Source organism: Callorhinus ursinus, unplaced genomic scaffold (genome assembly GCF_003265705.2).
Source record: "Callorhinus ursinus isolate GAN/ISIS: 27379988/994484 unplaced genomic scaffold, GSC_fseal_2.0 scaffold1, whole genome shotgun sequence".
Taxonomy (NCBI): Eukaryota; Metazoa; Chordata; class Mammalia; order Carnivora; family Otariidae; genus Callorhinus; species Callorhinus ursinus.
Window position 1 is genome coordinate 129,575,011 of NW_027397063.1, and position 13,178 is coordinate 129,588,188.

The following is a 13,178-nucleotide window of genomic DNA, read 5'->3' on the forward strand; positions in this document are numbered from 1 at the left end:
GCAGGATACAATCCAAAATTTGAAATATTAGGTTATTTGTCTTTTGCTTCCCCTTGCCTACAAAAAAATGTAAACTCCATGAGGTCAGAGAATATATATTTGTCTTATTCACTGGTATATAGTTGACACTCAATTAATAGTTTTTGAACAAATCAATACATGAAAAAATGAGTAAGTTAATGAATGAAGTCTTACTAAAGTTATATTCCTTATTTTGGCATACCTGTGTTCCTAAGAAAAGAATATTCAAGTGGAACATCATTTTCTTTTCTCATAAAATGATATTCAGAATCCAATCTAACATTCAGAGACCCAACCAGCATTTCATTAGAGAGGCTGAGATCACTGAACTGGTTAGCACCTCACAGAATTTGAAGATACATTTGAACAAGGGAACGTTCCATCTGAAATTTTATAATTTGTAGGCTGCATCATAAATCTGCTGCTTAAATAAACCAGAAAAACCCACTCCTCTATTTAGTGCTGTTTTTGGTGGAAAAGGGGTGAGTGAACAAACAAGTAAAAAAGGGAAACTAAGGAAGAAAACAAAGAAAAGTCTTCCTGTACAGGGACATCTGCCCTACCTTTCCAAATGCTAGTGAGTGCTGGGGCAGACAAGCGGGCCTACTAGCCTGAATGGAAGCTCTATATCAACATTACTATTCTGCTTGCAGAAAGTTTTTCCATGTGCTTATTTATTTATTTATTTTAAAAGATTATTTATTTATTTGAGAAAGAGAGTGCACAAGTGGGGTAGTGGGAGTGGGAGAGGGAGAGGGAGAAGCAGACTCCTCTCTTAGCAGGGAGCCCAGTGTGGGACTCAATCCCAGGACCCCCAACTCATGACCTGAGCTGAAGGCAGATGCTTGACCAACTGAGCCACCCAGGTGCCCCTCCATGTGCTTACTTATAATTTCTCTTTGTCAATTGGATACCGAATCACTCTATGACTGATCTTTGTGAACTAAGGGGGAAGAATTCTGTTTAGTGTAACAAACTTTTCATGCGATTTAAAAATTGTTGTGTATCTATAAGAATTTCCATGATAGAAATTTATTTATCAGTAATCTTTGCCTTTCAGATATAAAATGATGTACTTTCTTTCCCCTTCTTGAAAGAGAAAGGAAAGGGGAAGAGAAAAGACCTTCCTGTATTCAAAATTTCTTTTTTAAAGATTTTATTTATGTATTTATTTATGTATTTATTTATTTAATATATAGAGAGAGCATGAAAGCGAGCATGAGTGGGGAGAGGGGCTGAAGGGATGGGAGAGGGAGAGAATCCCAAGCAGACTCCAAGCTGAGCATGGAGCACAATAGAGGACTCGATCTCATAACCCCGAGATCATGACCTGAGCTGAAGCCAAGAGTTGGATACTGAACAAACTGAGCCACCCAGATGCACCCCAAATCTTTTTTTTACATAAATATTTCTTGTGAAACCTTAGTTACCATTCATTTGTTCTGGAGGTGTGCTTCCCAAACTTCAATGTATATTTGAATCATGTGGCAGACTTCTTAAACACAGATTGCTGAGCCCTACACCTAGAGTTTCTTTTTCAGTAGGTATGGGTTGGGGCTTCACAAGTTCCATTTCTAACAAGTTTTCAGGTGACACTGATGCTCCTGGTCTGACCACCACATTTCGAGAACCGCTGCTCTGAAGCAATGATTCTCAACGGGGGGCAATTTTGGCGATGTCTGGACACACGTTTGATTATCGTGTGCGCGCGCGTGTGCCCGCGCACGCGTGTGTGTGTGTTGCGGGGGGGGGTCTCTTACTGGTGATTTGTGGGCAGAGGCCAGAGGTGCTACTAAATATTCTACAGTGCATAAGACAGGTCCCCACAACAAAGCATTATCCAACTCAAAATGTCAGTAGTGCCAAGGTTGAGAAAACTTGCTCTAAAGGAACTCTCTGTCTCATGGAAGCACATTGTTTAATAAGAGTTTAAACAACATATAAAACAAGAGCTACTCATTTCAGAAGACTTCAGCTAAAGTGGGATGATGTCACAGAAATTAAATTAATTGGGTGGTGTCTCAGGCAGATATCTACTGTCATCTTTCTCTGTGTCTGTCTGTTTCTCCCACATTCACATGTCCATTAAGCTTATAAAACACCATATAGTCCAGACATTTACTCATACAAAATGTAAATGAGGACCTGTGTATGGCTGAAGAGGGATGTGAAGCCAGTTGGGATGAGGAAACACTTTTATTCCCCAAGGGGCTGCAACTGCCTTGTCCAAAGCAGATAAGATCCTGGACACACCTTGACTGTGGAAAATGTAAATACCAGGTACCACAGAGTCATGGAGTTGGAAGGACCCTGTTATTACTTAGTAGATCCAATATCCTCTTTAATATTGTTTATTGACAGAAGAACTTGCTTGGCATCTTGTCCAGGGCTTAAACAAAATTAAAAAGGAGTTAATGATTGTTTTAGGTACCTTCTGGTTTCTCCTCTCCATTTGTCATAGACTTCCAAACATCTATTTTCAGTATTTCCAGAGCCCATACCATGAAGAAAACCTGCTCTCAGATTAAAAAAAAAAAAAAGTATCTCACTATCAGGTGTGACTTCTCCCCATCTTCGGGAACCTCTTTTTGCACCTGAGTCCCCATCTTAGCAAATGGTACCCTGGAAAAGGTTTCCCATGGTGGAAATATAAGAATAACTATTTTTGCTCTTTTCTCATTCACCCCTGTATTATCCAGTCCATCTCCAAAAGTCTTGTGGATTATCCTTGCTATATCTCTTTTTTGGATTTCTCTCAATCATTTCTACCTCTCTGTTGGTTTATATCAACATTTCTTCTGGATTATAGAATAGCCTTTCTTTTTTTTTTTTTTTTAAAGATTTTATTTATTCATTTGAGACAGAGAGATACAGAGAGAGAGCATGAGCAGGGGAGAGGCAGAGGGAGAGGGAGAAGCAGACTCCCTGCTGAGCCGGGGAGCCCGATGTGGGGCTTGATCCTAAGACCTGGAGATCATGACATGAGTCGAAGGCAGATGCCCAACCACCTGAGTCACCCAGGCACCCCTAGAATAGCCTTTCAATTGGCCCATCAACCTCTGGACTTGCCCCCTCTAATGCTCTCTCTGGAGTGAACTCTCCAAAGCACATATCAGATCTTGTCATCCCACTGCTTAAAACCTTTCATCTGTTACTTAGTAGTTCCAAAGACCTTATGATGATTTATAAGGCTCTCTGTACACAAACCACTGCTTACTTTTCATATCTCATTCCTCTTCTCTCCCCTCTCCCCACTTTCCCATTGTGTTGCAGCAATTCTGAACCTTCCTGGAGTTCATTAAAATGCCATGCTCTCCTTTAATACCATCCCTTTGTGTGTGCTGTTTCCCCTGCCAAGAATACTTGAATGCTTGCCTCTGCCCTCTGCCCTCTGCCCCACTATTTCAGGTCTCGGCTAAAATGGCACTTCCCCTGGGGAGCTTCCTTTGACCTCCCAAGTTAGAGTTAGGTGCTCCACCCTTGTGTTCTCCTGGCATCTCGTAAAACTTCTCATTTGTGATGATCTTCTGTTGTGATTGCGTCCCTCACTAGGTTGAAAGCACTACGAAGATAGAGTCTGCATGTCTTTTTAAAATATTGTTGTAGCTCCTGTACCCAGCAGAGTACTTGGTACACAGTAAATAATGGCTGTACTTCTTGGTGGGAATTTAATAAAACATATTATCCTGAAAATAATTGAATGAAGCTGGTGGGGGAAATAAATTTTGAAATACAAAGGAAGCTTTCCATGGGAGTCCTTGAAATCAAATCATGCTGCTGACATTTTCTACTTATATGTCCATATTTGTGTGGCAGAATCATTATAAAACCGAGCTCTCCTGCTAATTTTGAGAACTGATCTCCTTAGATAACTTTCAGGCATTTTCACATTATTTTTTAATTTACTGTACATCTAACTGGATCGAAGCATTGCACGAAGACAGTGTGGCTGGACCATGCTGAAGAATGGCGGTGAGAGGGGTAAGGCTGGCCACGTCCCTCAGGGCCGAGGAGGCCATGGTGAGGTGCGAAGACTTTATTTTTAACCCAAGGGGAATATTTTAAAGGTTTTAAGTCATAGTAGTGACTTTCTCACTCTGGCTGCTTTATGGAAAATGGATTTGATGATGAACCAAAAGCAGAAGGAGGGACAAGCTAATAATAGACGAGCGAGGTGTTTCAGTGGCCTGACGGTGGCCAGGACGCTGGCCACAGAGGTGGGGGGAGCATGCAGATTTAAGATAAGTTTTGGAGGTAGAAGCTGTAGGAGTTGCTGAGAGTTTGGATTTGGGGGCGAGGGAAAGAGGAAGCAAGTACGATTTTTTAGGTTTTTGGACAGAACACCTACAAGAATGGTGCTGCCATACTGAGATGGAAAGACAAGCGCCTACGCATCTCCATGGCCCAGCACGGTTCTCACCTCCTCCTTGCAGGCTGTCAGCAACTTCAAAACCCTTCTCTCTTTCCTCTCAACAACTTGGGAAATCATTGCCTGCACCACTCATCGTTTTAGGAGGAATGCTGAGCTCCCCAAACTGGCTTATGTTCTGTGAAGGTAAGGGATCTCCCTTTCACATCCAGTGAGGCCTGTAGGTGGGACCCATAAATCTATGGTTGGGGAATGCAATGCGGTTCACACTGTGGCCCATGCTCTGGAGCTCTTCCCTGGAGCTGTCAGCTGCCAAGAATATCCTGCCACCCACGGGACTAAATGTTCATATCCTCCAATTCATGCCCCAGTTGGACATTTTAAAAAGGCCATTACCAAAAGCCTTTGAAAAATTATGTTCCTTTCTAGAATCTTAAAGACAGGCATTTAACTTCTATTATATACTCTATGATTATTTAACATTAACACTTTTCACTTGATATATAGTTTTCTTTCCCATTATTAAGTATTACCTTCAAATGCAACTTCATTTCCTCTTCTATTAAATAGAAATTCAGGATAAGTTTCTCCTCATTGAAAATATGTTGGATTATTTCAAGAACATTTCATTTTCTACAGTGCTCATTCACACTTTGGTTAGAAGGCTCTTTTAAAAAAATAAAACTTCAAGGTACCATAATATCACCTTTCAATTCATTTTAAAAGTTTTATTTTTAAAAGAATATAAATCTGGTGCATATTTGGAGTTACACATTTATTGTAACTTCCTACACATAGCTAGAATGCTGTCTATAATATTCTTAGCAGTAAAAAAGGAACATAATTATGAAGAACTTATGCAGAGGCAGGAATCAGGCTTTTTCTTGTTCTTCCTTTCAACACATGATCTTTGAGAATTACTTAGAAAAGTTAATTTTTGTTCATCATCTTCCTCTAGTACTGGGATAGGCATTTTATATACCTTTTGTCATTGAATTATCCCAACCACCCCGTGGTGAATTTTTGCCTCCAGTTCCCAGTGTATTGAAGGTATATTTGGCAGGGTTGACTAATAAGTCTGAGGATGCACAGCTAGAAGCAACAGCTTTTGCATCCAGATCTAGGTCTTGGTGAGTCTAAAGCTCACACAACCATTCATTTAGGTTCTAGTTATGGGAGAAGCGAATCCCCTTTTGAAAAACCCAGTTCCATGGTAGCACTTGTCAAACCACTTGAGAATTCTTCCTTAGATCAAGCCAAGTCCCCAGATTCCCATTCACGGACCACCTTACCATCCCAAGCAGGAGTGCCTTACATGGACTTCACAAGGTTCCATGAAATCCCTGATGGTGTGAACCAATTTTGTGTTTATATAAATTTTTCTGGGGAGTAAGTCTAACTTTGTTCGTTTTTTTTTTTTTTTTAAATTGGATTGTCAGAGGGGTCTGTTATTCCCCCTTCCCAAAGGATAAAAACCCTTCCTCCTGGGGAAATACAGAACAAGTAGTCTTCTTACTCTGTATTTCAGGCCTTCTACTTGAAAATAAGCTGCAGTCACTTCTGCAGCCTTTTCTTCTCCAATTGGACACTCTCAGTTCTTCCCACCTTTTTTGTGCAACATGGAACATCTCCAAAGCTTTAGCCTCTATGGAACGCACTGTGGTTGTCCCCTCATGCATGGCACTTGGGAGAACTCAATGCCCCTCAAAGCTTAGCACTGGGAACTGATTATAATTTTCTATCCCTATATCCATTCAACATTTTACTTAAGAATAAGATGATAATTTATTTTCCTCTTACAAGTCTCCTTAAAAGTTTTCAAGTTTATAGAATTGTCGAATCAATATGTTGTACACCTGAAACCTAATATCACATGGTACATCAATTATACTTCCAGAATAATACATTTTTTTCAAGTTCAGAAAATACAAGATTGTAATCCATATCCCTTTAGGATCCTCCTTCCCTTCGATTTCCCACCAAAAAAAAAAAAAAAAAAAAAAAGCCTGAAATACAGGAGTTACATTTCCCTTACTTTGTCTTTTAACTTCAAGAAACATGAGAAATACTGGACAAGCACATTTGTGTAATCTCACCCTTAGCAATGATACATTAGGATTTTAAGAAAAGTTGGCCATTGGAAGCCCATGCCCTGAATATGGACAGATCTTGACCCACCCATGAATTGTAACAAAATCTCCCTTAGAGTTCACACGGAGAGCATCCTAGGGGCAGTCTCGCACTCACCCTGCCGTCCTGCCCGCTTCCAGAACCTGCTGACATCTCCACACCTTCCACACGAGCTGCTCCTACTTTACTTCCACGTTGGGTAGAATGAAGACTCTCTAAGCAAATGAACTGCTCGGGACCCAACTCCACCGTCCTGCCCTTCCGTGGCTGAGCGATCCCAATTATATGTTCTTGAGACGCATCTTAGATGAGTGCGTTGACTGACGCTGGGCTGGCGTCACGACGGCACGGACTTGGCCACGGACTTGGCCACAGAACACCCTCCCCAGACAAACGGCTCACCACTCCAGACTGTTCTCTCGATCTGGGATTCCACACCATGCCTCCCGCCTGCTACCAGCAGCCAGTCTTGCAGCAGGAAGATGAGCAAAGCTTGTGGAAACTGAAACCCCTAGTGAAATGGGACTCCTATAACACCAGGAGGCTGCCAGGACAGCTAACACCCGACATGCTACCTTATCCATGTTCTCGGGCCCTGGGACAATGAGAACTTTTACTCTCTCCCTCCTCCTCCCAGCCTCATCATCCGAACTGCAGAGAGAAATCGTTCACCCCACGGATGCTGCTGCTTCTGACCGGCAAAGGGGATGGGAATCATTTCTTTGGCTTGAGATAAGGCTTAGGATTCCCACCGATTTGAAGTTTCTGTGGGTTTGAAGCCATTCAGGTTCAGGCTTGTGGGTCAATTTCCAATGGCCTCCTCGCCCTCCGCCTTTTTAGAAAGAAAGGCATGCTTCTGAAGACGTCCCATAGAGCAGCACTTGCTTGCTGCCAGGGTGCCTAGCAATGCATTTAGTTCGTTTCATTGCGCTCTTCAGATAACATGTTTCTGCTGGTGTGTAAGGTCTGGAAGCTGTCTGCATGCCAAGGCAATGCCCCTTAAATGAAGTCTTACATAAGCCTGACAAATTATCCTCAGATAGAAGTAATCTCAATGAGCTATTACAGAGCCATGACAGTAACTGCTGGTGAACCACCCAAACAAGAGCTGGTTAAAAGCTGGCTGAGAAAACACATCAAAATGCCTGTCATATGGGGCTTTTGCCAGTAACGTTTCCCCCTTTTTAAGGTGCTGGCACATTTTCTTTTCTTGCCTGCCATCCTTTCCTCCCTGTTTCCTCCCTCCCTCCATCCCACTCTCTCTTCTTTCCTTTCAGCAGACATCATTCTCTCTCTCTTTGCCCCCATTCCTTCCTCCTCCCCTCCCTCTTCCCCTCCCCCTGCACGGCCCCCTCTCCGCATGCTATAGTTCAGACTCTCTATTTTATTGTCGCCCACCTGATGCTCTTAGATTACAAGTACCCTGCCTGGCTAACTTTCACCCTCTCTTGGATTCTAGCAAGGAGGATGGTGTATCACTTCTCGCCTCAACTTCACAGCCCTCAGTGGCTTCTTCCTGTGTCCAAGATAAAGCCCTACTCTTCAGCCTGCATACAACACCCCAGTGCAGTCCCGATCACCACACTTCCACGGGTCCTATCTCCCATATTCACATTCGCCACAGCACACCTTGACACCTCACAAGCACACTTGACACCTCCCAGACATGCTTTGCCTCGTCCTAACTCTGACAGCTGTCCCTTCGGTTCACTCCTTTTCACAAAAGGCTGAGCCTGTCTTTAAGGTTCAAGCCCTTCCCTGAGTTCCTCAGACAGTCAGTTACTTTCCTCCTTGGGTTAACACTTCATTGCAAAGGTTTTTTGTTTTTTTTGTTTTTCCTGTCTCCTCAAATAGGTTAAGAGTTCCTGGGGCAAAGGCGTTGCTGACTCACCCACCAGGCAGTTGCTCAATAAATGTGTGCTGAATGAACTCTGTTTCTCTGAGTTTCTCCTGGATATTTCACAAATACGAAGAAGCGGCAGCACGGTATACCGTTTACAAGAATGAATGTGTGGGTTCTAATCCCACCCGTGATTTGAGCGAGTTACTTAACTTCTTGCGGTCCCAGCTTCCCCATCTGTAAAATGGGACTAATACTGTCCAACTTTAGGTCAGTCACTGTGTGGAATGTAGTTAGAACACTGCCTGGAAAATGGAAAGAGATACATGCTACACGAGTGTTTGCTAAATACAGTGGTGGTAATTCTGATACCCCATGGCTGCTTCAGCTTTGCTCAGGGAGAAAGTGTCAGACATGATCAGGACTGACTTGATTTAGATGAGTAGATCCTTTATTGGGAATGTAAATGTCTGTCTTGCTCCTCCAATCAAAAGGACAGATGCCAAACCAAGAATAAAACTGCATTCCACAAGAAAACTCTCAGCGGGCTATGCCATTCCCAGGGTTATTCTATGAGCTAGGGGTTTGGGTCTGGATGGCCTATAATAAAAAACCTGGTCAAGAAAATATAATTTGTAGACTATCATGTATGAGGAAGTACATACTGGTTGCAAACTGTTTAATAGACAATGTGTTTGTGTCCAGATAAGAAGTTAGAAAGAAGTTCGACATCTCCCAATTTAACATCAAAAAGTGAGTGAAAGTCAAAACTCAGAGACAACAGCCAAAGGAAGTCTTGCTTCCTTTTGTTTGCAGGTATACCGAGGAGATTTTCTAGGCTGAAATTCTGCAGAACCGATTTCCACCTAAGTATACCTGCACGATGTGGCCCTACAGACATCCCAGCTGTATCTCTTGCCAGTGGCCTCCTGTACCACCAGCCTTCATGTTCCCATTGCCCTGGAAATCCTGGAAAAACCCATACTGAAGGTTACCTCCATGACTTGGCTTCTCAGTGCCCTCACCCGGGATGCCCTCCCTCTGCTTCCTGTAACACTCACTTGGGTTATCAGTCTTCCTGAGAAGACTTTCCTTGCTCTCTCCAAGCTCCTTTGCTCTGGGCCTCAGAGTACCCTGAGCATACACCTTTCTCAAAGCACATAACATGCTGCATTACACTTGTATGCTCATTTTCTGTCTCCCTCAGTAGATTGTGAGCCTTCCAAGAAGGGACTGTGCATAGGTCCCTGCTGCTTCCTCAATGCTCAGCACAGTGCCTGGAACAAAGTAGGTGCTCAGTAAATGCTCCCTGGGTACTCACTGAACAGGCAGGCTGCCCTGTGTCTGTAGGGACAAACTCATTGCTAGGTATCTATGGCAACAATGCTGGGTGTTCCCTGTGCACTGCTGATCGGGGCCATACCCTGGGGATATCACATCAGGGCGTGGATGAGGAATTTTCACATCTAACAAAGCTGGAATGATTGCACAATTAGGCATCATGTCCCTCATGAAGGGGAAACAGGATTTCTGAAAAGTGTTAATAACTTGCACATAGTGTAGCCTGCGACAAGAATTTATTTAAAGGCATCTTGATGAACTTCAATAATTTTTGTGACTCACTGATGTTAGGTGAAAATGTACATTAAAGCCATATGGCAGGACACTGACAGCCCCATCAGAATGACCACACTGAAAAAGACCAACATTAGAAGTGTTGGAGGGGGTAAGGAGGAGCTAGAACGCTCCTGGACTGCTGGCGATACTCTCAGTTTATGCAGCCACTTTGGAAAGCTGCCTGGCAATTTCTCAAGCAGTTAAACAGGCACCTAGCTCCAACCTAGCTCCTAGATAGACATCCAGGAGAAATGCATATGCTCACCAAAGGATGGCCCCAAACCAAGAACGACCCAAATAGCCATCAACTGGAGAATGAATAAACAAATTGTGGTCTATTCGCACAGTTACTGCTACTCTGCAGTAAAGACAACGTAATACAGACATGCGCAGCAATGTGTGTGATCGCACAGATGATACATCGCAAAAGAAGCGTTAAATACGAAAGAGTACGTAGCATGCAATTTCATGTTGAAGAAGTTCAAAAACGGGCAAAGAAAAGGAATTGGTGGTGATGGAAGTCAGAATAGTGGTAACCCTTGGGGTGGGTGTTAGGTTCTGATAGGGGCCAGATGGGGCGGGGCATGAGAGGACATTCTGGGATGCTGGAAGTGTTTTCTATCTCCTGATTAGTGATTACAGGGGTGTACACTTGTTTAAAAAATCCATCGAGTCTTACATACTTTAGCATATGTGTGTCATACCTCCCCGAAGAGTGATAGGTCGATTGATCGACCGATCAATCACCAGAAATCTAAATGAGTGGAATGGAGGAGACACTCCATCATTCATGCAAAATTCAGAGAATGGATTGCATAAGTGGATTGAATAAAGCCCCTCTGTGGCTCAGGGAAAGCAATCATTACTGAACGTAACCCAAGAAACATCTCAGCTGAACTGGCTGGGTTGTGGGACCGAACATTATGGTAAATTCCATTTGTTCCCACAAGTAATAACAAAGACGAGCCCTTCCCAAGAGGTCACACCTGTAGCACAACTCCTGGTGGACGTTCGGGGCTTTGGGGCTGGGTGAATAAAAAGTTCAGCGAAACTCACTATTGTGGAATTTTTGCAACAGGGACCTTTCCCCAATCAACTGATCACCTTGGGGTTACACTCTGTGAAAGTTACTTCATAAAAATAAACCTATGAAAGTTATTTTTTTCAGAATAAAGTCAAAACTTTTTGAAGAGTGTAAGCCTATGAAGGCCAGAAATGGGGAAATAAAGTCATTCTCTACAGTCTTTTTGCAAAGCTTTTCCAAAATGTGAGATAAGCCAAGGATGATCAGTTTTCAAATCCTTAAAATCTTACTATGTCTGCCACACTTGTCCAACCAAAGGGAAATCGATGCCCCAGGAAGATGGATTTTCTCTTTATTACCAAACGGGGGCTTTGGCCCCAAACCCACACTGTACCTGAACACTCAAGATGGGGACCTGGGGAATGTTCATTACTCTTTAGCATTTCTCAGCTGGGGTGTGACAGCATTTGGGGTTAGTTGTTGGAATATTTTGGATATTGAATTATGTAAAATATAATATTAAAATAAATCTCACCTGTTGTTTTATTTTTTAATGCTGTTGCCAGAACATTTAAAATTACATATGTGACTTGCATTTGTGGCTCACCCTACATTTTCAGAGGACAATACTGGGTTACAGTATAAGGGCAGGAAAAATAAAATAGAACTCAGAAGTCCATGAGAAATTACAACTACACATAATGTATGAATAATACATTCATATTTCATATGTATTTCATACATTCATAAAGCATATTATCAAGCGAGATGCTAGAGAGGAATTTGGAGAAAAAAATAAACTTTGGTGAAATACTGACATCCAGAGAAACAATGATATAAGTATAAATTTCACACTGTCTTTTTAATCACTTTGCCAGAAAAACCAGTATTAGAAGCTTGAACACTTTTTATCTCTTCAAATTAAAACCATAGTTTCCATAGGTTAAGACAGGATTTTTAAGCTCCTGGGAAAAGTAGGTAAGTGTGCTAAGTGTCATTTTGTTGTTGTTGTTGTTGTTGTTGTTGTTGTTAATTTAATCTACATGCATCAAATAACGGAGTTTATTGTATTATTTGCCTTGGGCCAGGTCCAGCTTCCACCTCTGTCTTCTGACCCCTCTTAGAGGTAATTAGAGTGTATACAGTCTTTTAGCAACTCTTGAAGCTCGTTTCTTTGCCTGGAGTTTCAGGAAGGCAGTTTTCCACTTTGGGTCTTCAGATTTTGGGGGGTATCAGAATCTCTCCTCTGCTTTTTGAGCTGAAAGCTAATTCCTTAAGGATATAGCTGTCCAGGTGCAAAGAAATATTACTGTATTTTTTTTTCTTTTTCTCTTCTACTGTTATTATCAAGTTTTGACTCATCTAGAACCTTCTACCAAAAGACATGTATATTTCCTGTGATAGGAGTTTGATCTTCTGTGCTGAACAATATGTCGGTGTAATCTCATGTTCTTACATAGTCCCGCATCTAATCAATTACAGAAAAGATTTAAGCTGTCAGTGCCACCTCCTCTTCCTATATCCCAACACGTTTTGCAACGCAGGCACTGTCTGTGTGCTGATGAATGGGTCGTTCTCAGGTTGGCAGAGATACGGAAATCATAGGTGAAGTTAGCCACAAGTGCATTTTTCTCATGAGCACTGCATTCATGCTCACTCATCTCCCATTCACTCCACTTCCTATTCCCCCTCAGAACGTTAAAAGGTAGTCCTATTGGTGTCCAAGATTTTCATACAATCATGCCGTTCATTTTGATGAGCGTTAAGAGGCCCACAGATAAAGTTACCAACTTGTTTTCCTCCACAAGTTGACTTGTTTCAACAAACTCAGGCCTCAGGCAACCACAGTTCCTAAGCATATTTTTTTGGATCCTGCATCTCTACCCTTTAAAATGGCAACTGCTTCCCTAGCCAAGACAGGAGCCTTAAAGGTTCTGTGTTGTTTTCAAATGTTCTTACGGTGGCAGTAACAGCAATCATACAATGCGGCTAGCCATGTGGCGTGCAATGGTACGGAGTATAGACAGCCTTCTCCCAGTTTACTGTGCGTAAGAATCCTCTGGGGATCTTGTTAAAAAGTGCAGATTCCGATTTGCTAGATCTAAAGAAATCTCTGAGGCTCTTTCTTTCTTTCTTTCTTTCTTTCTTTCTTTCTTTCTTTCTTTCTTTCTTTCTTT

The 13,178-nt window shown here is 42.3% G+C and overlaps 1 protein-coding gene across 14 annotated transcripts in view; it reads right to left on the reverse strand.

Annotated features, from left to right (window-relative positions):
• Nucleotides 1–13,178, reverse strand: part of THRB (thyroid hormone receptor beta) — a 371,178-nt gene that overhangs the window by 182,996 nt on the left and 175,004 nt on the right. Inside the window, exon 1 of one of the 14 annotated variants that reach the window (XM_073900910.1) lies at nucleotides 6,638–6,776. The exons of the other annotated variants lie outside the window; for them this stretch is intronic. The gene's annotated coding sequence lies outside the window, so the exon portion shown is untranslated. Of the gene's footprint in view, nucleotides 1–6,637; nucleotides 6,777–13,178 lie in introns of those variants that run through there. 14 annotated transcript variants of the gene reach the window in all.